The sequence below is a fragment of the Crocodylus porosus genome, unplaced genomic scaffold, assembly GCF_001723895.1.
Source record: "Crocodylus porosus isolate Cpor-Errol unplaced genomic scaffold, CroPor_comp1, whole genome shotgun sequence".
NCBI classification, from domain to species: domain Eukaryota; kingdom Metazoa; phylum Chordata; order Crocodylia; family Crocodylidae; genus Crocodylus; species Crocodylus porosus.
The window spans coordinates 206056167-206079778 of NW_017728886.1; positions in this window are offsets into that span (position 1 = coordinate 206056167).

The window sequence follows — 23612 nt, forward strand, 5'->3', positions numbered from 1 at the left end:
TTATTTATGAGTCAGTGAGTAAGCTGGTAAAGAAAATTAATCAGATTATACATGAAACATGTACAAGTTCAGAGTTGTCCAATGGAGGCATTCAGGTATCATGGTATTAAAATATAGATTGGCAAATGAAATTGGCCACAAAGGCCAGACAACCCAGTGGAGAGGCAGTCTTGTAATTTACCTAGCATCAGAAGCCATATTCAATTACTGGTGTATACAATAGCAAAGCAGACCATAGAAACATTCTTTGTGCACATGGCTGAGATTTTTTTTTTTAATCCACACGACATCCATAACCTACTGCAGTAATTACCAGGGATCTATCTGGCTTTTCTGTTTCCCATGGAAAAATGGAGAAACCTGCAAATTTTACCAGAGAAAACCACAGATGCTGGAGTTTTACAAAGAGCTGTCTGCAGGCTGGCAGAGTTCCAGCCTGCAAGGGGCTGCAGGGAGCAGGAGGAGGGTGGTCAGGCAGGGGGCATCATGTGCATATGTATGCACATGGCCTCCAGGCAGCCTGGAAAGCAGCTCCTCCAGGTAAATGTGGGAAGGGGGGTGATTGAGGCCTCATAGGGAGGGAGGGAGGGAGTTGGGCAGGGAAGGGGCTGGGGAGTTGGGCAATGCCTGGGGCTTAGGATCTGGGGCCACAATGCATAGCTGGAGGGCCCTGGTGGGGGGTGGGACAAGGCTGTGGGTGTCTTGCTCAGGGGTCAGAGGGGTGGAGCTGGCTCCCCACAGCTTCATGGAGTCCCAAGGGGTAGGTGGGGACCCACACTCCCCAGAACTGTGCATGAGGTGTGGGCACAGACTGCCTGTTTCAGGCTTAAGCTCAGGCTCCCACACAGCTGCACTAAAACAGTGCTGCAGAGAACAGCAGGGCCATGCAGGAAAGCTGCACCACTAGAAGCTCCACACTGTCCTGGCAAGGCATCCCCGGCATGCATGGCTGCAGCAGAGGTGGCAGTGTGGGCTTGCGTACTGGGGATGTGTTGCCAGGGCAGTGTGGAGCTCGCAGTTGCAAGCAGCTTTCCTGCATGGCCCTGCTGTTTTTTTGCATTGCCGGGTTGCACATTGTGGGCTGCAGAGGCCCTGGGGGAGGGCAGCAAGGAGGGAGCCCAGAGCAGGCAGTGCGCAGCCCCCACTCTGCACACAGATGTGGGGCATTGTTCTCCCTGTCCCCCAGGAGTGCCCGCCATGCCCCCCGCCCCCAGGCCTGCAGCAAGCAGGCAGGAAGCAGTAGGGGGGGAGCTGAGCTCTGCTCAGAAGCAGCAGCCACCACTTCAAGCTAGGGACAGGGGGCTATGGACCGTTGTCCCTGGCCCCATAGCCCTGGCATCTGGGGTCCCCCTCTAGCAGGGCTGGGAGAGCAGGAGCTGGGGAGGAGGGGGGGCACCAGCATGGCTGTGGTGGGCAGTGAGGGGCAGGAGCAGGGCTGGGAGGCTGTGGGGTGGGCAGTGAGGGGCACCAGCAGGGCCATGGGGCTGTGGGTGGAGAACGAGGGGCACGAGCAGTGCCAGGGTGGAGCGGGGTGGAGTGAGGGCCACCAGCAGGGTCAGAGCAAGGGAGTCTGTGGGGGGCTTTTCATTTTAATCATATGTTGAGGTTTTTATCTGAGAATTTGTGATTTTTTTTAATTGGAGAAAACCAGGATCCTTGGTGATTACACATGACAAGTCATACACAGGCTATAGAAAAGAACATACTCTGATTTTTTAATTTTTTTTTAATACACGCATGTACAACTTGGACTAAATTGCTTTATCTAAATGTTCAAAATGAAATAATTAAATAAGCTTTTATTTCCCTTCACACCCTTAACTAAATCCCATTTTATAAACCAACATAATTTCACTAATTTATGCAATTCATCATTGCAATATCTATGTTGGAGCCATTGATGATAAATATGCTAGTATTTTTAATACAGAGGTGGGAAGATCTCTTTCTCTCTCTCTCTCTCTCTCTCTTTTTTGTGACATATTTCCAGAGATTTAACTCCTGGCATATAAAAACACATTAATAAAATATACCTACTCATGGATCATGATTTACCTGTCCCAAATATGATAGCTTTAATAACAAGACACAACTAGTCACTGGACACCAGGCTCCTCTCTAGCACAATCAGCACAGCTAGTCCTCCTGCCACTCTAGCATTATCTCTAGTGGTTTTTCCAAATGCGGTAGTCATTAAATTGCTGTCAGTCAGTCAGGTCCCCCACTTGTCTTCTGCAATGTATTGTCTGGTTTGGTCTTTGATTAGAGAGATTGGGCTGAGAGACCAGATAGCCTGAGACATTGCTTTGCTGAACCTTCCCATAAATGGAGGTATACATACAAGGGATAAAAATAAGGAAATAACTTGGCTGATCTCTCTCTGGCCTGTGTTCCTCTCTGTTGGCAAATTGGAAAAGGAGAGCAGGTTCCTTTTGTTCACAGCAGAATGTATCATGATGATGGCTGAAGAAAGACACTCCAGTTGGTTACTTGCAGCCAAAAGGCATCAATGAGGTTTTTCTGTTGTATGGTAGAAGAACTAGAGCTTGGAGAAAAAATGGAGAATAGTAGATGAGAATGTAGCAGAAGCTAAGTAGAGAGTAGAACAAATACAAGAAAAAAATAGATTGAAAAAAGTGATGGAAATCATCCATAGAAACAGGTAAGGAATTAAGCAATTTGACAGAAAAAGGAATAGAGAATAAAACACAAATAAGGAGACATTTTGTATTTATTTTACTAACAATATTGGAATGATGTATAAGCTGAGTGAAGAATCAAGAAATAATTACTTGGTTTACCAGAAGAGGACAACAAGTGATCAGAAACAATCTAGACCAGTTGTTCTCAACCTTTCTAGACTCAAGGCACTCAATGTTCAGCTCAAGGTACCCCTCATTAGACTTGAGGCATCCTTTGGAAAATGTCAGCACCTAGTTTTCACTTAGCTTTTATTGAGAAGAGAAAAATAGTAAATCAGTTCCTGTGTCGCAAAGAACTCAGAAAGACCACAACAGGTCAGAATGTTTTAACACTATGAATTCCTCTTTGAAATCTCTGGGTTTATCTTGTAAATCACATTTGCACACATAACGATGCTAACATTGCATGGCACCCCAGAGCAGCCTTGAAAAGATCTCAAGGCACCCACAGGTAGCTGTAACACGCTGGTTGAAAATCAGTGATCTAAGCACATTTTTAATGCATTCACAGTTTTCAGAAAGTGAATATTGGCAATGGGTTTGAATGTTTTAGAAAGGAACAAACTGAAGCTATCAGTATGAATGAGTGAACAGACCTAACCAATAAAAAACAGGCCTATAGTTCCAGAGCAGATGTACATACAACCATAAAATTTTTAAGACAGTGGAGGACCTCCAAGATTTAACCAAGATTGTTCCAGACACAACACAATTGATCCATATGAAAAAGATTTGTATTTGAAGAATAAAGAAAGCATGCTGAGAAGTACATGTTGGCAATAGCATTTCAAATAGTTTAGCTCTTCACTGTGTGTTTTAGCTATCCACTAGAAGTCCCTTCTCTTTTTCTTCTCCAGGAACTAAGATTCAGTTTATTGTAAGAAATTGAAGGTTCCCTTTTTTTTTTTTTTCCTGGGCATTACCCCAGTTATTCAGGTCAAAAGAAAAGAATGTGTCAACATTAACAGTTAATCATTATGGGAATACTATTGCAAAGTTTTCAATTGCCTTGAGTTTTGTATCTTTCCCTAGAGCATTCAACACTGAGTTCCTGCAGTGGTTATGTCAATAAATACAAATGTCTCCTTATTTGTGTTTTATTCTCTACCCCCTTTTCTGTCCAGATGGCTGAAAAAATTTAAAATTCTTTAAAAGTAAATACAAATATATTTTAGGTGATTTACTTTATGCCAAAGTTCAGGAATTAAAATTAGTGAAGTATCATTAAAACCCACCAGAGAAGCAATTCTAAATAGAGCATGATGGAAGAGTCCTTATCAAAGGACATTCCTCAAAGCTCAGACCAATTGAATTTGTCCATATCATCTCTATCGAGAACTTTCCCAAGAGAATTGTTTCCAGCTCCATTCCTAAATACCCTTGCATATTGCCATCAGCTACAAATAAGACCTTCTTCCAAAGGGAATTTACATACAGGTAAATCCAGGTCTCTGGAAATTTTTCATAAAGATTTTTGTGAAAAATCCGAAGTGGGTCTATAAGATAAGACCACTGATAAAGGCAGGACACCAAATTAAACTGGCTGTCGGTTTAATCCTATGAGGCAATTCGATCTCATCTAAGATTTCTGTAGCCAGTGTTCTAATATTCTAGAAACTTACTTTGATTATGTTTCTACCTTCAGTAAAAACTGGAAATCCACCCACGACACAGAAAGGCCTCAAAGATACCAGGCATTAAATTAAATTACAAATTAAACATTACAAATCTCTGAAGTTATCCAGAAAAGATAGCTGTATCCATGACATGTAAAGAATGATCATCTGGTGTGGTGGAAATGCTTTTGGGCACATGGAGGAACATTTAAGTGGGTGTAAATAATAGAATCCTTTGTCCAGCACTAGTGATAAATGGAAAACATACCAGACTTTGCAAAAAAAGCAATTCATGCAGGAGGACTTGAACAGAGCAACCTAAGATACAGAGATGTTAAAGTCTTACTTGTTCGTAGGTGGTATTCAATAGCTTGAATGTAAGATATTTTTAAGGTGCCTGTGATGTTTGCCTGACACAAAGCCTATGTTCATCAAGGTAAGGACTACCATAGACTTCAACTGGCGTAAGATCAGGCCCTAAGTGCCAAAAGGTCTGCACACTTAAGAAGAAAAGTCAGTGGAGTCCTTTGGTAACATGGTAATTTCTTGATAAATGATGATAGTGTGATTACAAAAGAAAAAACTTAAAAAAGAGCTGAGCTGTGCTTGGATCACTGGACCCTAAGCCATGTCCCTGTGAAATTGAAGATTGCTGTTTCCAGGTTGTTGATACCCCTATTGCTTAGAGTCTAACATTGTGTAAGACTGCCCATCATTTTATTAGCAATAAGGTTTGTCTACCAAAGTAGGTCTCAGAAACAAAACAAAACAGGTGAGGTTTAATGCCTTGTTCAAGACCACTAAGCAGTTCATCAAGATTTGCATGCATCCCCAGTTCAGAAATTTAAGTTACTTTACTGGAAGAAGATTAATCGCGATGGATTTTAAATCCAAAATTGAGATCCTCAAAACCTCTGCTCAGCTTGTGCTTGGTGGTAATCAAGACTTTTGATGTCAGATAACTGAATTATCTCTGAATAAACTGTTTTGAATTCCAGAAGCAGCTGAATGTGATGCTGAAAGTTCTGAGTACCTGCACTGTGAAAATCAGACATTGTAAAGCGTCAGACTTTGGGCAATGAAATCACTAATCACTTTTTATCATCAAAATCCTATAAATATAATAAAGCCCATATTTAAAAGATTGCTGTAATTTCTAGTATTTATTTTCTGTTTACTCCAGGGAAGAAATTTGTCACTTTTTGGACATCTGTGTTCTACCATAGATGGACTATTTGCTGTTACTATCACAATTTATCATAAGACAGACATCAGCATTTAAGCCACTTTACACATTTCAAAACATCATGAAAACTTCAATATTTTCTAAGCATCTGGTATGTTAGATCCTCAGTTGATCAAGGCGTTTAAAATCCTTGAAGGCCTAGCCCTCTGTTTTGAGTGGCTGACTACTCTTATTTTTCATACTGCTTAGAGTTAGAATCACCATACCACATTTTCAAAAGGTTATAGAAGTGCATCAGTGCTTCAAACCACTATTGTTTTCACAGGCTATTGGAGACATTAAAACTCTTGTGTCTTGGTCTGGTCATGCTGATAATCAGAAGATTAGAAAATTGCATAGTTCCTAAGGAATACAGCTCTACCGTACTGGTAGAATGTCAGACACTGATTCATCAATGTGTTATTCCCGATTTTACATTCATTAGGCTCCAGTGTCATAAAACTGAACCAACTCAGAGGAAAATCAGGCCCTAAGACTGTTCATAGAGGCAGAGATCCTCTTCGTGTCCAGTACTTAAAACACATAGCAGCCGAGTCGCATTGGCAAATACATTTTCTTTATTCCAACAAAAAAAATTAAGGCTTTAATATCTCCCTGAGGCTGAGGGAACTGGAGCTGCAGAGAAACTTTACCAACAGCCATGTACAGTGAAAAAAATTCTTAGAAGTTTGTTTTTGTACGGCTATTAGAATTATGGAATGGGTAAAATCACATTACGGTAGAATGTTTGTATCTTCTGTTCAGAGAAAACTGGAGCTTTCACAGGCATCCAGGCAAAATGATTTAATAGTTTAGAACTAGGATTCAGAAAACCAAGTTCCTATTCCTGGCTAGGTTATTCACTTTATCAACCCTGAACAAGTAGCTTCATTTTTCTGAGCCCCAGTTTCCCTACTAATGGAATAGGAATAATACTGAAATCATAATGTGCTCTTAGTCCATAAACAACATGGCCATGGACACCAGTGGCAGCTCCTGCTATATTTATTTATTCTGATAAAGAGCCAGGAGGCAGGACCTATTACTTGGTTAAGGTACTTTGTGAGGGCCTAATCCAGACTTTTTCTGCAGAAAGTTCTTGTTAATGAGAGAGCACAGGGCCCTGCCAGGTCTGGGGGCTGGGTTCTATATAGCAGTTGTGCTGGTATTCTCTTCCTTTCCCAAGCACCCAACTTCTGGTTTTGCAACTGCTCTACAATCCTGAGAAACTGAATAACAGAACTCCATTGACCCCTTATGCAACTCCAGAAGCACCTCATCAAGCCCATTTACTGGTAATCTTGTGGATAATTCTATGGGATTAGCAATTAAATGAAGAACTAGAAGGAGGGACCAATAATCCTGATTCTCTTCTCCTAGATAAGTGACCTAACCTTTAGGCCAAAGGGGTATATTGCTGCTTGCTCATCCTGCTTTGCCAGTCTTCCCTTTCCCCTTAAGTTAATCATGACCTTTCTGCAGTGGTGTAACTTCAACAAAAAGGGTGAAGAATGTATTCCCTATCCACCCAGCCTAGCTCTTGGCTTGATCGCTTGGGTATCCTGCTTGGAGGTAGCAGATGTGGGACTGAACTCCTGTAGGCAGAGAAGGGAACAAACCTGAGCTTTCTTTTCTTGATGCATGTTCTCACCAACAAGACAGTTGGACCAAAAAGGGGAGGGTCTTTCTTCTCTGGATGCATTTTAAGAGAAAGTTGCAGCAATAAATATCTTTTGTAAGGATCCTGATCCTGATCTTGTCAGCATGTTAGGTATACCTATCAGATCCAGGAATTTAGGGTATATGTGTATTCACATGGTTTGTGCCATGGTATTGGTGCATGGGTTTTGCATGGTATTGGTGTATTCACATGGTTTTTGCCATGCATGCTAGTGCACAGTAAAATTAGTCTACTGTGCATTAAGCATCTCATAAAGCCACTTATGTGCTCCTGGACCAAACAACTATTGTCGTGTTTTATTTAATATGGTCATCTGTTAAGAAATGTGTTAAGAAATAATCACCATTAAACAGTGGAGTGCATGTCACTAAGCAATTCTGCAACAAATGTATAAGAACACATGCATTTTGGAAAACATAGGGTCAAATAAACTCTCTCTGCCTGAATTCTCATTACAGCCCACTGCTCCCCCTGACTGATATTAGCCTTTCATAACATAAAACATTTCTTCATTTCCAACAGATAATACTTTCAGTAGAAAGGTAATTTTTGAAGTCTATTACTTGCATTCTTAGTGAAGAGTACAATGTAGCATTTTGTCCTAATATGCCACTGAAATTGTTTGAGTAGATACACCATGGAATCAAATACAAAATGTCAAAATGGTTTCCATTAACTATGCACATTTGCACTGCTTCAGTTAATGGGCATGTTTTTGTTCTTCTCCTTCATCTTTGCATCTATAAGATGAAATGATTCAGTTAATGTAACTGAAAAGTACATTGAAAAGGTAGAGCAAATTACAAAGGCATCAAACCACAATTCCACCCACGTACTTTATTTTATAATGAAGTTTAATAATGACTGAAATTGTCTTTAGATTTAAACATCAGTCATTTCTGCAATTGTGGTTAATGTGAAAAATCTCACCCACGGTAATGTTTTATGAAAACATGGTAGAAATTGTACATTATATTTTAGACTGAAATGCCATAATGAAATCTTAACTAGATATCATTGAAATATATATAGTATGTTAAAGTAATTTGCCGCAACTCAAGGGATTGAAACAGGGACTTTGTCCCCTTCAACATGATAACAGGTATGGAAAAATTCTTTTTTATTTTCCAGGCCCTATATTCTGCTTCACCACTATTACGATGAGAGAATCTTTGATACCAGGTATCATATAAAATACTGTTATAATATCTAAATGACTTGTTTTGTGCTGATAGTGCCATAAAATGAAGAGTAATTTATAAGACTGAATAGCACTGAAAACATTCTCTCTGAAAGACACAAAATGGATTTGCCTTCATTTTGAAGGGAGAAATCACCTCCTCCCTTAAGATTCTTTTTTTTTTAATAGTTGCCCATTCTACTCAAGCCCTGTGAGGTATGACATGTATCAGAAACCTTTGTTCCAGAGCTGGCTGCATTCAGGAACAAAAACATCTGCAGTTTGGAAGGACGCAGCTCAGGCTTATGCACCCAGCTGAGTGATTCATCAGCACAAAGTTTCTTGATGATTGCATAGGTTCCAGCTGCAAAGAGCAAAACAGGGATGGAAACTTAACTGCAATGTTCTCACACAGCTTTGTGGTTGGTTTGGAAGGGGCTAAACATTGTCCTTCTCTGGCTGAATGAATTTTTTGACACTGAAATTTAATTTGGTTCAAAGTTGGATTAACTGCCATGGAAACTGTATTTAAGCCACTCTTATAAAAATGAAAGAAATACCTACTGTCCCTCACATTCAGGTTCTCTGAGTGGCTGAATGGAAGCACCAGTTCTTGTGATAATTAAATTTAAAGCTGTTTTTGTGAGGAACCTGTTACTAAGGACATGCATGGTAAGATGAGTCAGGCCAATAAAGAACTCTGGGGAGAAAATAGACTAGCCAATCCAGTTATGCTCGTCAGAGAGGTGCAATTCCAGTGAGCTTATCTAGTATGATGTGTGGAGGGGAGAGATCCTGCTGTTTTACATTTAGTGATGCACACACATTTTCAATAACGCCAATAAGCAAAATGAGAGATGTTTTCTGAATTCTCAGTAAAATCTTAGTATTGGTCACCAGATGGCAGCATAATATCAGGATCCTTTGCCTTTTCTTTGAATGCAGGAAGATTTTGGAAGTAAAAATGGGCTCAAGTGACTTAGGACTAGTACTACTGAGCAGAGTTACACTGAAGAGAAGGAACAAGGCAAACAGTAGTTTGAATGCATCACAGAGGGAACACGACCTCTTGCCTTTCCTGTGAATTACCATAGACAGGAATAGTCAGAAGGTCTTGCATTGGGGCAATAGCCCCAGAAGTGTGAGCTATTTCTTTTTTAGAGAGAAACATGAGTCAGATAGAAGTAGACATATAGGGCCACATTTTTCTAAGACCAAGCAATGGCAGCTTCTATTAAAGTTTAAGGGCAATGTCAGTACCTGATGCCTTTAAAATCAGGCCATAAATTGATAAACTAGCCAAGTCTACTTTATTCTCACTACATAGTCTTCCTGCAGAATGCAGATTTTCATAGGCCTTAATGATTCTAATATTGTAGCTTACCTGAGGAACCACTTAATATTCTTAAAAGCAAGTTTTTTGGGGGGGGGGTGTTGGAGGGAGGGGGTTCGAGGGGTTTTTGATAATATCATTTATTGGACCAGTTATGTAGAACCAGTTATATAAATGGTCCAAAAGATTCATTATTAGTCCTCTTCAATTCCAGTGTTTTCATTAATAGGGTTTATTATGGATTATTAATTTTCAAAAGCCTGCATGCAGAAACCTCCATAATACATCAAAACTTAGGTAGTTTTACATTTCCATAAGATCTAGGCATGTCATATACAACTCCTGGGGTGATGCCTGGAAAGCTGTCAGAGCCACTCTGCAGCACAAAACATGATCTCTTACTTTCGGACCCAAATAGCCCAAAAATGCTATTTTGCGTATACAGTGATCACTACAATGAGGTCCAAGAAGTCTGAGGACAGCAATACATCAAACTGTCGTATTTCCTACTCTGCAGTCCCCAATGTTTTGGGGAAATCTCTACTTTCTTTGCAATTCCAGAAAGGAATAATTAGCATTGTCTGGTGACTGCTGTTTCTAGGGGCTACTCTGAGCATAGCTAGACAGCAAGGTTGATCAGAAATAGTAATGGGATGCAAGGAGCAGTGCACTTCCACCGTTGATGGTAAAGGAGAAAGACTTTTCTCAAACAACTAAGCACAGCTTAACAGTAGACAAGCTATGACATGACAAATGCCATGAGCTTCTTAGTTGGGGCAATGTTGGTATGTCATGTTGCTGCATTGACCTATCAATGTGTTGGAAGACAGAAGGATCTCTTTGACTGAGAAGTTTAAATGGCAGGGAGTAAATTCTGTGAGACCTAATGAAGCCTAATCTTTTGCCAAGAGAATATTCATGTAAACTCTTATGCAGCATTCCCCAACTTCTAATTCAGTATAACTCCTCATCCCCACTGTTCAGAAGCAAGATGGGGTTGACTACTGCATAGGTGCATGGATTGAACAATTTAGAATTTGCCTCTTGAACAGTGACACTGGAATCCACTCTGTCAGAAGGAAGGGATGGGTACAATTACTATAAAGAACTCATAATAAGTTGTGTTCAGAAGAGTGTGCCTTAAGCCCAGAAAAAATGTTAATGAAACACTTGTTCATGTTACAACATTAAACAGTAATTGTGATCTGGGATTTGGTGTCTAGTTATTGCTAATATAAAAGCCATTAAAAAGCTTTTATGTTTCTATGAAAGATACAGTCTCCTATGAAAGATGCAGGGAAAGAGGAAGAACAGTTAAAACTTCTCAAATGTACAGTACTAACAATATTCCTAACAGGCAATATTGCTGTTGCCTGCGGCTGCAGAGATATTTTAACAGGGAGAAATCCCTGCTTCATGGTCTTCTAGGTTCTCTTCAGGACAGTGTAAACTGTTTTTAAGGGGAGGTAGGGGAAGGAAGATCTAGGTGTTGTTCTAGTTGTTGGCATTTCATCCTGTTTCTTTTAAGACTAAACTGGTGAACATAGGCAAAGAGGATGGAAGGGGACAGGAAGATAGAGTATGCATTATGTCCTTGATCCTGGTTCCCATTATCAATCAGAGCTCACCAGAAAAATCTTGTCGAAGCATGTTTTTGTTGTAATTTGGACTTGTTGAAGTCAAAACTTTTCATGGAGGTGATTTAATGAAAATCTTCTGGAAACCAGACAGATTTCTATCAGAAGCTGGATTGATTTCCTACCTACGTGCTCACCAAAGCATTAGCCTTCTTGCAAGCTTGCTTGATATTCAAGTATTTTCTGAACTCTAGGGGTGGTGGCACAGTCAACCTTATGGACTACCTCTGGGCGCATCCACACAAGCGTGCACGTACCTCTTGCCCTGCCTCAAACCCCTTTGGGGTAGGGCAACAGGCATGTGCGGAAACAAAAATTTTTTTCCCACATGCTGCAAGTTTGCAGCATGGGGAGAAAATTAGACCCCTGGATATCCAGGGGTCTAAAAAAAGTAAAATATAAAAAAGCTGGGCAGGGCACAGTCAGGGACTGTGCCCTGAGGCAACCGGAGGCTGGGTCCTCCATAGAGATGCTCTGGCTGCCAGAGTGTCTCTATGGTTGCCCCTCGCCCTGGTGCTGGTGAGTAAGGCATCAGGGGAGGCTGGAGGGGACTGTTGGGGGGGACCCTCGATGGCACTGCCCACTCCCCCAGCCCCCCCGCCCCTCCTGAGGCCCCCAAGCCTGCCGGAGATGGTTCCCCGACCTCTGCCAGGGCTGGCCCCTCCCCCACCAGCCCCTAGCAGCCCCCCAATCCCTGCCCTCTCCAGCCCCATCCATCGAAACCCCCTTGATCCCTGTCCCCCATTCATACTTTAAAAAAAAAAAACTTGGAACTTACCAGCAGTTGAAGCTGCCATCCGACTGTCTGGGGCCCCGCCTGCACAATGTAAGGCAGGCTGACGGCCCCAGCCCAGGCTCTTCTGCCCCTGCGCTGTCCTGTGCTGCCTGGGAGGGCGCTGCCAGGAGACCCCGGAGACCGCCCCCACCCTACTTCTCAGGTAAGCAGAGGCTTTTTTTTCCTTTTTTTCTGTTCTTTTTCTGGGTTTTTTAAGTGATGGTGCCTAGGGTTGTGGGGGTAACCTTGGGGGCCTGGTGGAAAAGATGTGGTGTGAGGCTGGGTGGGGTCTGGAGGAGCGGGTGTGGGGCTGGATGGAGCAGCCATTGGGGGGCCGAGGTGGGGCATATGGGCCTTGCAAGGTAGGGTCGTAGCCCCTGTTGGGGCCATTTGGCCCGTGTTGGGGGGCTATACCACTTGTGTGGGGGATGAACCCCCTGTTGGGGCACCGTACCCCTTGTGATAGTGCCAAACCCCCTGTTGAGGGGCTGAATCCCCTGTTGGGGGGTCGAACCCCTTGTGTGGGGGATGAACCCTGTGCTGGGGGGCCGTAGCCCTTTTGTGGGGGACCAACCCCTTGTGTGGGGGCCATCGCTCTGTGGGAGAGCAGCAAAATATGTATTCATGAATTCATGAAACCTGTATTTAGAGTTCACTTTATTATTATGATAAAAGACTTGCTTTAACACTGTAGATATATCAATAAAATATGGTCCAACTAATCGGTGTCTGTGTCTCACTCTCTCTCTGTTTATAGTGATCTTTTGTTTTACTTGTGGAGGAACATGGATTTGTGTGTATTTTACAGAGTGACTTTAGGATTTTTTTTATCAGGGATTTTTCATTTTTCCAATAGGGAACACCAGAATTCCTGCTAGGGAGGTCAGTGGCAGGACCCTGCCTGCTCAGAGCTGGCACCTTGGACCCATCTGACTGTGGCTGAACTCCTGGCCAAATGGGTCCAGGAGGACATGCTTTGACAGTTCAAAGCAGGCTACCACACCCAGAACATCTTCCAGGTGATAGCTACCCAGATGGCCAGGCAAGGGGCACAAATGGCAGTAGTGCCACACAAAGGCCAATTCTGTAACCGCAGTCCATTGGTAGCTGGCCCAGAGGGTCAGATGCCTCTACTGGCTCTGCAGTCCCCATCTGAGTCTGGCAGGTGCACAGCAGGTCACAGCCAGGCAGCAGCCCCCCCTACCAGACTGCTGCAGTGGGTGGAGGGTTCAGGGAAATCTCAGGGCTGCTTCAGTAGTCCAGCTGGTACAAGGGGTAGTGTCCCCAGGTACCAATTGGCTGGGCCCCAGAAGCTCCTGAGAGCAAGTAGCCCTGAGCTACTTGCCAGGGTAGCTTTTTATACTGCTGGGGCTAGGACAGGGCAGCTTTTTATACTGCTGGGGACAGAACAGGTGCTGACCCCAGGCTCTAGCTCCCCCGGGCTGAAGATCCGGAAGGAGTCAGGCAGGGTTATTTTGCCCCTAATGGCACAATTTGCTCCACAACAAAGTGCATGTCCAGCAGGTGCACTGAGGCAAAAAGCCCCAGCTCAAATTTGCACCACTTCTATTTGGGCTGCTGCAAGTTCATGTGCTTGCATGTGTGGACGCACCCTCTGAGTCAAGGCCACCAAGATTTCCAGGGCACTGAACTCCAGGTGATCAGCCTGGTGAACTGTAACAGTCTGAGATGGACTTGTCTTGGAAAGCATAAAGCACCCACCTCTACACAGCATATCTAAGAAGACTGAAAACTTATCAGACAATAAGCAACCAAGATACAATTCACAGAAACTCAGCAATTGATTATATTCTTTTCCTGGATGAATGCTAGGTCTCCCTATTGAAACCGATAGGCCACATGAGTGCTTTTCAAGAAAGATTTGAACCCAAAAAAATTTCTTTTGGACAAGGATCAGAAAGGAACTCCAGGGTTAGTGGGAAGCCTGCAAAAATGCAAAATAGTGAGAAGCATAAAAAGGGGCACATGGAACAAAGTATGACTGTGGAAGCTGAGGGAGAAGAAGAGAATAGAGTAGAAACGTAAGCAAGAGCGAAGTGTCAAGTGTGAGGAGAAAGCACCTTACACCTGATGCAAAAGCAAGATGGAGTTAGTGGAAATATTTGAAACATAGGATGATTTGTATAACGGTTTCTCCCTGTTGGTCCTTTTCTTCCTTCCTTTTATTCATTTTAACTATACAGGCTTTATTCCTTGTCTTACTATAGTATCAGTCAGACTCCACAGCCTTTCCCTTCTCATGAACTAACAACAGAACCACTGAATTTATTATACCTGATGTCATAACATTTTGCATTAGTTTGTACCCTGGTTTAAGGGTTTTGTCCAGTGCCTACAGGAGATGTGTATTAGTAATGGTTATGGGAATAACAACACTACAACTGAAGCATTGTAAACCACAATAATATTCCTTGTGGATCATGCACAAGATTTTCAATTAAAGGTATTTCACAGTTGGACCTATGGAAATCTATTATGCTGTATAAGGGAACATATTTTATGGTTCCACATTTATACTATGTCAATCATTTAAACTTTTTTGTAGCTACTGTACATTGTCTAAATATTAAAATAAAACATGATATTCAGCCTTATTGTAACACTTTAAATTTTTTGGCTGCTGAAGCTGGTACTAGAAATGACATCATTTGTTTCTCCCATGTTCTATATCCCAAAAATAAAGTATCCAAGTAGAACAAAGCTTCTGTTGTTAGGATTGAATCTTTCTTTGGGTGTAAAAGTATCCAAGTATTGCAGACATCAACTGTTACAACACACCATATTACCCTTTGACATTAAATAAAAATAAAATATTGAAAATTGAAAACCTTCAGGGCATGCCCTTAAAATATTTTAGTATGGAAATTAGACAGATTTGTGAGTGACAGCAGATACATTCTGATCTTCTTGATCCCTTGGTCAAACTCAAAGCAAAATGCATTTAAAACACAGGTTTAAAATATTGCTTTTTGCTTTTGATTAGATGGTCAGATAACAGAGAGAGAGAGGGAACCTGAGACTGGGATGAAAGCAGATGTTACCGTAGTCGCAATTCAGCATTCTCTGGTGTGATACTGCATGTCAAAAAGTCAAATCAGGTTAGTCTGGTGAAAACTGTATCCTTGCAGTACCTTTTCTACTTTCCTTAAAAGTAACTGCTCTAACTTGCCTCTGACTTACAAACATGATGAACAAAAATGCCAGTGGGGCCCCCAATCTTACACAATTTACTCCATTTCTAATTGTATTCTGTTGAACACTGCCCTTTGGGAGAGCTCTAAATCTAGACATCCTGAGATACAAGTACTCCCTTTTCTGACTTATCAATGGCATTTCCAAGGTATATCCCCTTGGTGTCTACCTGGGCCCAGTCTGGAACTGTGATACTAAAGACCATATCTGGAGTGGCTGTCTTGCTGATTAGTTACACTAATGATGGTTCAAGGAGAATTCTTTACTAAGGCACTTAAAGTTGGCACTGAAGATGCATTAGTGGAGATCATGAGCAGCATGATCCTTGTAAATGAAATAATGTATAAAATGCAAAAATACTGAAATCTTTGAAGGCATTTCACTTAGGAGCATGTAGCCTACATAAGATTCCAAAGTCCAACAAAAGAAATATGCTCTGCACTGTGATTAATACACACCTTGCGAGTTTCTCATTGCCCTCTTGTTTTTGTTATAAATGAATACTGAAAAAAGGCATTATGTTCCTCTCTGTGGCCAGATTTGTTAACCATCTAATATATCATACTGGCTGAACTGTAATAATACACTGGATCTGAAAACATATAGGGCCTAAAAATAAAGTAAAAAATCCAAATTATACCCGTGGAACCATTGCCAAAAGAAAAGTGCCCATTTTGTAATACAGATTTGTGAAATGGTGAAAGTGCTGCTATCATTTATGGTTTCCTTCAGAATGGACACTTATTTATAAATGAATGGCTCTGTAATAACCCAGTGGCACCTTCATAAATCTCACCAATGTAGAGCAGTCTGTAACACATCTGATGAGAAATGTGTTTACTCTTTCTGGATTAAAAATAGAAAAACACAATAGAACAAGTTCATTGGCAGGTTCAGGTGGCCACTTAGTATATAATAGAATCAGGAAATGAAAGTGCCCTGTGTCACGGAGAGAAACACCACTAGAACCCATGTTTAGAGGACAGAAGTAAACCTGTTGTGTTCTCTCCATTTTTAGCATTAAAAAAATATTAACTGTACCTCTTTGCAATCAACTAAATATTTATTCAAATCTTCAGCTTGTTATTTCTTCATTAGCAAGGTTTCCCCTGCTGCTCAGTGGAATATGTGAGTAACTTTGCAAATGTCAGAAGCACTCAAGTTGAATCAACTGGGGGAAGTGATAACAAGACTCATAATCAAGTGGAAGTACAATAGTGGCACATTTCAAGCTGAGAAATAATAGATCAATACAGAAGGCTCTATCCCATGAGACAATACTGCCATTTGTTCTTATTTTGAGATTTGCTTTTTACTCATCACAACATAAGAATAATGCGTTTTTGTTTTAACCTCCAATTTGTAGATAATAATTTGAATTAGAGTCTTTAAACCTGTGTATTATTTTCGAAGGGAAATTTTATATTTTAAATAAACAGAAACTGAATCTGAAATAAGGAGCATTTAAAAACACTTGATTAAATCCTGAGAATCTCACACTAAAGGACATGAACATGGAGTTTCAGCAATGCTGTAAAAAGTATCAAGTGTCTTACTAGAAAAAATAAGATGGTATAGGACTGCTGGGATTTATTCTGGCAAGAGGAAAAGGTCATGCAAGGAAACTTAAGCATGTTCATGAAGTTATTTTATGAAAATCACACTTTTATTCTTGAAACCATATGGTTAATCTTAGAGGTCTAAAGGTGTTACAAATGCACAATTTAGTAAGAGAAGCCTATAAAGGTTTCCTTTGAACTTGTGTACCTTTGAATTTATAGTCTGTGGCATTAATAAAATCCCAGTGCATTAATCTCATTAATACAGTTCACCACTAATGTTATCTCAGGATCCTTTTGCAAGGTAATTACTGACCAGTGTTAAAAATAAGTCTGGGTCCATCACTCTTTTACCATGTAGTACATTGTTTCAGAATCACAGCTCACAGGTCTCCTCTCCAGTTCCCATTTGCTATAATAGGCTTGTGGATTCCAAGTCATTCTTGTGCCTTTTCATTTCTAAACTGAAATGAACTGGATGTATACTACTGTTCTTTCGCTAAGAAATAAAATGCATAACATATACCTTAAACATTGTAGGCCTACAGGATTAGGGCTTTCTCACATGAATGACTGCAAGAAAAACTATGGGGACCCTTCATAGGAATACAGGCTATAGGATTAGACCTCTGCATGAATCCAGTATGAATATTTAAATGTTTGTTCTTACCCACCAAAAAGATAATCCGATAATGTCTAGTAAGAATCTTTTCCTTAATTTTATCATAGGCCATTGTATAATCCTCAGCTGCTCCAAACAGGCAAAGAATCATAGAGAAAATTAGGGTTCGAAGGAATCTCAGAAGACCATCTAGTCCAACCCCCTGCTCAAAGCAAGATCAGCCCCACCTAGATCATTCCAGCCAAGGCTTTGTCTAGCCAGGTCTTAAAAACCTCCAAGGATGGAGAGTCCACAGCCTCTCTGGGTAATTTATTCTAGTGCTTTACTACCCTCTGTGTAAGAGTTTTTCCTAACATCTAATCTGAACTTCCCTTGCTGCAACTTGAGGCCATTGCTCCTTGTTCTGTTCTCTGCTACCACTAAGAACAGTCTAGCTCCATCCTTTTTGGAACCACCCTACAGATAGCTTGAAGGCTCCTATTAAATTCCCCCTTTAGTCTTCTTTCCTTCTAAATAAGCCCAATTCTCTCAGCCTCTCCTCAGAAGTCATGTGCCCCAGTTTTCTAACCATTTTCATTGCCCTCTATAGAGAAGCCAAGGGGATCGGTGTAGTAAGCAGGAGACCACAGAAGAACAGCCACTTACCACCGCGGTCAGGGAATGAAGAGCTATGCTGCACCAAAGCAGCAGCACTTCCAAAGTTGGCTGTCCCTCCAGACTAGAGGGAGAAGCCCCAGCTGTGCTATTTCTGGCCCTGGAAATGGGAAGCATGGGGAAGCACCAGTGGACAGAGCATGGAATCTACTTCTGGGTTCTGAGGAAAGGATATGTCCTCCAGCAGGCAGGAGGGGAAAAGCCCACAGTGCAAGGGTGGCCACAGGGCCACCATCCTGAAGGGAACAAACAGTCCCATTTTTGACTTGAAGGCTCTCCAGACAACTGAAAAGTTGACCCAGAATGTGCTGGACCTAGGCTGAGTTGGCCAGACAGAGGTGCAACCTAGTGCAGGGATGGGAAGTCTGCTGAGGCTGGAACTGAGGGTCAGTGTTTGCTGTTGCATTTTTTTATGCCAGGAACATAACAAACCTTTGCATGGACTTAATTGTGTGCTCTGGCTTAGAGTGGGTTTATACAGCCTTTAATGGACCAACAACAGTGAGAAAGCCAAACAGCCTGGCTTAGACTTTCCATGCAGCCTCAGAGCTTTAGAGGGCTGGGGAACTGTGAGTGGGCTTGAGAGGAGAATCCCAGCAAAATTCCTCAGCATCAAACTGAAATAATTATAGATAATGATTGAAATTGTGGCCAAAGGGAGTGGTGACTGTCTTGTGTACAGGAAATATGAACACCTTATGATGGCACAGAGACTCTGGCAATATAGTGACTGATTTTGATGTGGTCCCTCTCAGGACAGACTGAAATTATCACCTGAGGAAAGAAGATGGTAGTATAGGCCTAAGAAAATCCAAGATTCTTTGTCAGCTTGTTTGATGTGGTACAGGTTGGGTATTAAGGAGTGGTGGAGCCCCATAAGAAGACCAGCCAGAAGTTTGGGTTTTTTTCTAAGATTGTTGTCAGTCTACTAGTTCCACCTCCCATTGAAGATTTGTATTCCATCAAGATGTGGCAGACGAGCGCAAACCATCTGAAGTAGGGGACTAAGGCATTCCTGAATCTCTCTCTCATGGCACAAACTCACAAGGTCCTGGGAAGTACAGGGCCCCAACCCTATAGAGTGGCCCTTTTACACATCCACTGAACTCTCTCCAATTTTTCCACATCCTTTCTGTAGCAGGGGGTCCAAAATTGGACACAGTGCTCCAGATGTGGCTTCACCAGTACTGAATAGAGGGGAATAATTACTTCCCTTAATGTTCTGGCAATGCTCATACTAATGCAGCCCAGTATGCCATTAGCCTTCTTGGCAACAAGGACACACTGTTGGCTCATAGTCTGCTTACTGTCCACTGTAACCCCCAGGTCCTTGTCTGTAGAGCTGCTGCCTGCCTAATCAGTCCCCAGCCTTCCGGGTGAATGGCACTGTTCCATCTTAAGTGTAAGAATTTGTACTTGTCCTGATTGAACCTCATGAGATTCATTTTGTCCAATCCTCTAATTTGTCTAAGTCTCTCTGAATCTTAACCCTACCATTCTATATCCTACAGTGCATAGCTGCATCAAAGTCACCGAGTCTGCATTGGTATAATCCACTGAACATCTGGCCCTATAAAATGTAAATATGCACCTATGGATTTCCATTTGACTTGTTAATGTTTGCTCTCTTACAGTAGAGAATATTTCATTTGAGTAAATATTAGTCTTTCACTCAGAGATACTCAAATAGGGGAGCAGAAATCAAGATGATGAAAAAATGACTTACCTGTCTAAAGAATTTGTCAGCCAGATAATATTGACTGCATAGCGCGTACCTCTCTCAATACCCATTCCTTCTCCTGTACATCTTCACTGCTCTCCTAAGTACATGGAAGAACAGGCAAGTTGCACCATTTTCTCTTTCCTTCCACATCAGTTGTTTGGATCTTACACAGCCCACTTTTCATGGCCAAGAATCTGCAACCTAGTATTATATTAAGCTATCCTGACACCCTCCCCCACACCATGCCAGGAAAGTCACTGAGGCCAATGATTCAAGAAAGTATATGCATTTATATTGATACATGTAGTTTAATTTAAGTCAAATAAGATCTGTTTCAAATTAGGAAGTAAGATGAACCCTAATGCTTTTGACATAAAACAAATTCTGATGTATTTAAACAGAAATTTCTCTTGTAGAATTTCTGCCAGATTCAGGGGTTCTGCATCTTCCAGCCAGAAAATAAGATAGATGGAATTATCTGGTATGACAAGTCCTATAGTCCCCCTTAAACTGGGGGATAAGGTTGGGGGGAAGCAGTGCATTGGAGGAGAGATGCAAAAATAATCAGAAATCTGTGGCAGACCTGTAGAAAATCCATTAGGTTTGGGGACTAAGCCTCTATGCCCATCTGTAACAGGAAGCCATCCCAGGGCCATGTACATCACTGGCCTGCCCCCTGTCTAGGGCGGTCTTCCCTCGCTTGACTGCCACACCATTGATGTTACCACAAATTGATGTTTACATGAGGGAGGCTGCCCACTTGTTGCCCTGATGCCTAGGGCCAAAATATATGGCTCCAAACTTTCCCTAATACTGTGTCCCATACTTCAAAGATGCAATCCAACATTTCCTACAACTCTCCTGGCCCCTTTACTGGGCCAGACTCAGCCACTGGGCCAAGCTTGGCCTCAGGCCCCATTCTGCAGGTCTTAGGCTCCTGGCCCCTTTTCTGGGCCACACTATTCCCCTCACTGGGCCAGACTCTGCCACTGGGCCACTCTTTCTCTGGTCAGGCCCTACTCTATGCAGCCCTTCAGGTCCCACCTGGGCCCTACTCTGTGCAGGGCTTCAGGCCCATTCTTTCACTTCAGACTCTATTCCACGCAGCCCTTTCAGGTTCCACCCAAGCCCTACTCTGAATGGCCCTTCAGGCTCACTCTCCCCCATACTGTTCTCCCAGGCCTATCCTGGCTCCACAGGCCTTTTCTACTCTCATAGGCCTGAATGGTGTTGTCCTTCACCTGTCCCCTCTATGGGGTAACCCACCAGGTCATGGGGGCTGGAGATTTCAGGCACCCCATCCCCACCTTTCACTGGGGAGACACAGGTGTGGCACTTCCTGGGGACCATCCCTCCACAGGCAGCCCCACCACACCATCCTACCCCAGCAGAGTGCAGTTCAGGTCTTACCTGGAACCAAAAGACCCTGGAGCCCTAATCAGTTCCTAACCATAATTTCTCTTATCCCTTAGTGATCCACTCTTGGTATGGCCCTTAATCTCTATCATACCTGGCCCTTCTCACTCTGGCTCCTGGAGGCACTCCAAACTCTTTTCAGCCAGCTTGAGCCAGCCAGGCTAACCACCATCCTTCTGCCACATTTGTCGCAAGCATTTCTGCTTGACCTCTCTTGTTAAGACCATCCTGGGCCCTTATACTATGGGTCATCTACCCAGCACCTTAGATGATCTCTCTACTGGGGTCCCCAAGCTCCTCTCTCCTTACCCTGATCTGCCTCTATGTTCAGGCACTCACTTCCCTGAAATGGCTAGTTCTCCACCTGGCCCAGGGGTGAGTGTGGGCCACCCCTGTACTTTCCTAGACACTTGCACTCAGGTACCCATTGGTCCAAGCTGCCCTGGTTCTCTTCCCTGGGTTCTCATCACCCCTCCTTTGGGCAGTTAGGAGCCCAAACCCAGACCCAGGTCATGGCTGCGCCTGGCAACAAGCCTAGCCAATGCCTCCCCAGGGCCTCTCTCCATGGACCCCTTAAGCGCAGCTCTGCATGGGCTAGAGAACCCCATGGGGTCACCTAGAGTCACCTCCATCCCCATCTAGATCCCCCTTTCCTCCTAGTATTGGTCTGCTCACATAGCTGTTCCAGTTCCCTCCAAGGTAAAACTCTCCTTCATCTCTTGAAGAAACAAACCCCAGTGCAGCTTAGCTCTAGAACTGCAGCTTTTCCAAGCAGCTACTACAAGCCCTAATCCTTGCCACTGGCTGAATCATACTTCCCCAACAGCATAGCCTCACCTAGGATTGCTTTCCAGGCTGGTAATTCCACTTACTTCTTCTATACCTCACCGTAGCAGTGTCCTCCTCCAAGGTATACTCTTCTACTTGTCCTTCAACTGAAAGATGTTACTCCTACTGTTTCCAGAAGGAACTGTCCTCTGCTTCCAGGGCCTGTACTTACAACTAGGTGGTTCTGTTCTCACTCAATCAGGTGTCTGCTCTGAGGTCAGATGCCCACCTAATTGGGCCCACATGCACCTGTGAGTGGCTCCATAGCCTGATGGTTTTCCCTCCTACCTCCTCCCACACCAACCTCAGAATGAAAAAATTTCCGTGTCCTATTGATTAAGGGAAGACTGTCCAAGAGTTTCCTCCAAATAGATCCTGAATCATGCCAAAATACTCCCTGAGGGTCCAAGTTTTTCCAAGTAGGAATGGTCTTGACACAAATTAGAAAATTAAAATCGGTCATCCTGAATGATATAAGCACATGAATTTAGGGAGGAGGCTGATAGTTTCTATTATTAATCTCCTGTATGCTTCAAATATATAAAAAATAGCAAGCACATAGCAATATTGTAGGCTGAAGTAAATAAGATGCCTTTACTAATTTAGAAAAGGTCTAACAACAGGAACCATGTAAAAATACAAGTGAGTATCCCCCTCCCTTGAGTTCATTAATAATAGCCTACAGGGATAAGTCACTTTCTTTCAAAACTCTAGTTGGAAGGACAGAACAGCATGGATTTTGTTGTGCTCTCTGAAGCATTTTTTAAGTGTTTCAAACTACAAGCTCCTTGAGGCTGACATAAAATGAAAGTGGTCAGTTCAGTTGATGGCCATTCTTCTTCTCATGGTGATGGTGGTTGTGATCTGAAAAGTCCCTCTTTCTCTGAGGTGTTCCAAGACATAAATCTTATTTAGAGTGTGATCTCCAAAGCATTAGGCATATGCAGATTATCAGTGGCTGTGCTTCTGAATTGTTAATTCGGAAATTATCTATGATTTCTCAGAGAGAAACAAATTCCTTAGAAGAAATGGTAAATCACTGTGTTTACTTGAATATAAGATGATGCTGAATATAAGATGCTCCAATAATTAGATTCTCTATATGGAAAATTTATAAACATGTTATAATTTTCCAGGTATAAAATCTACTTATAGGAGGTTTGCCCTAAATTTGTGCCCCTCCTACTGCTGCAGCAGGGAAAATAAATCTGGGGGGTAGGTGGCCCCATTGTCCTTTCCCCCTGCCTCCCCCCCAACTTCTTTGCCCAGCAGCCTCTCCCATCCTTCGCCCCACACACACCTTATTGTCAGAGCCTGCTTTCCCTGAGTACATGACAGTGAGGAACAAATTTTAAAACACTTTATGTATACCAATAGACTTAATTCATCCAGAATTAATGCATTTTACATTTTTGAAACTGCTGCAGGATTTAGCACAGGTACTCCAT